The 1620-nt window shown below is 39.4% G+C and overlaps 1 non-coding gene across 1 annotated transcript; it reads right to left on the bottom strand.

The window, feature by feature from the left end:
• Nucleotides 1-1124: 1124 nt before the first annotated feature.
• Nucleotides 1125-1228, bottom strand: LOC148553465 (small nucleolar RNA R71). The gene has a single exon (XR_015893335.1). It is a non-coding gene; the product is annotated as a small nucleolar RNA R71 (small nucleolar RNA).
• Between the last annotated feature and the right edge of the window lie 392 nt (nucleotides 1229-1620).

Raw genomic sequence — 1620 nt, 5'->3', positions numbered from 1 at the left:
GGAGTGCAGAAACTCTACCGTATGAAAATACATAAGTGATAATGGTTCAGGCATGGGCGAATGGCCAGCCCCTATGAAAGTCTAAGATGGCATAAAACTGATCAAAGATGATGTCTAATACAATAGTAAAAAGTCCTATTTATAATAAACTAGTTACTAGGGTTTACAGAAGTAAGTAATTGATGCATAAATCTACTTCTGAGGCCCACTTGGTGTGTTCTTAGGCTGAGTTTGAATGTTACACGTGTAGAGGTCAATCTTGGAGTTGAACGCCAGTTTATAAACGTATTTCTGGCGTTCAACTCTGGCTTGTGACGTGTTTCTGGCGTTTAACTCCAGACAGCAGCGTAGAACTGGCGTTCAACGCCCTTTTACGTCATCTAAACGTAGCCAAAGTATGGACTATTATATATTACTGGAAAGCCCTGGATGTCTACTTTCCAATGCAATTAGAAGCGCGCCAGTTTGAGTTCTGTAGCTCCAGAAAATTCACTTTGAGTGCAGGGAGGTTAGAATCCAACAGCATCAGCAGTCCTTCTTCAACCTCTGAATCTGATTTTTGCTCAAGTCCCTCAATTTCAGCCAGAAAATACCTGAAATCACAGAAAAACACACAAACTCATAGTAAAGTCCAAAAATGTGAATTTAACATAAAAACTAAAGAAAACATCCCTAAAAGTAACTAGATTTTACTAAAAACATACTAAAAACAATGCCAAAAAGCGTATAAATTATCCGCTCATCATGGAGATGCAAGGAAGATGCTTGGTTACTTTATTGCACCCTCTTCTGACTTCTGTGGAAGGAGCATCTCAATTCCTGCAATTGGAGCAAACAACTTTGAGCTTAAGCCTCAATTAGTTTCTCTAATGCAGCAGAATTGCAAGTATCATGGACTTCCATTGGAAGATCCTCATCAATTTTTAGCTGAGTTCTTGTAAATCTGTGACACTATTAAGACTCATGGGGTTGACCCTGAGGTCTACAAACTTATGCTTTTCCCTTTTGCTGTATGAGACAGAGCTAGGACATGCTTAGACTCACAACCTAAAGAAAGCCTGAACTCTTGGGAAATGCTGGTCAATGCCTTCTTGGCAAAGTTCTTTCCACCTTAAAAATTGAGTAAGCTTAGAGTGGAAGTCCAAACCTTCAGATAGAAGGAAGGTGAATCCCTCTATGAAGCTTGGGAAAGATACAAGAAATTGATCAGAAGGTGTCCTTCTGGCATACTTTTAAAATGGAGTATCATATGCATATTCTATGATGGTCTGTCTGAATTGTCCAAGATGTCATTAGACAACTCTGCTGGAGGATCTCTTTATCTGAAGAAGACGCCTGAAGAAGCCCAGGAACTCATTGAAATGGTTACAAATAACCAATTCATGTACACTTCTGAAAGGAATTCTGTGAATAATGGGACAACTCAAAAGAAAGGCGTTCTTGAGATTGATACTCTGAATGCGATATTGGCTCAGAATAAAATATTGACTCAGCAAGTCAATATGATTTCTCAGAGTCTGTCTGGAATGCAAGCTGCAACAGGCAGTACTAAAGAAGCATCTTCTGAAGAAGAAGTTTATGATCCTGAGAACCCTGCAATGGCAGAGGTGAATTACATGG

This window comes from Arachis ipaensis, chromosome B7 (assembly GCF_059453495.1).
Source record: "Arachis ipaensis isolate K30076 ecotype BB chromosome B7, ASM5945349v1, whole genome shotgun sequence".
In the NCBI taxonomy this organism is placed as follows: domain Eukaryota; kingdom Viridiplantae; phylum Streptophyta; class Magnoliopsida; order Fabales; family Fabaceae; genus Arachis; species Arachis ipaensis.
The sequence above is the reverse complement of the archived record's forward strand: the minus strand, read 5'-3'. Positions and strand labels throughout refer to the sequence as shown.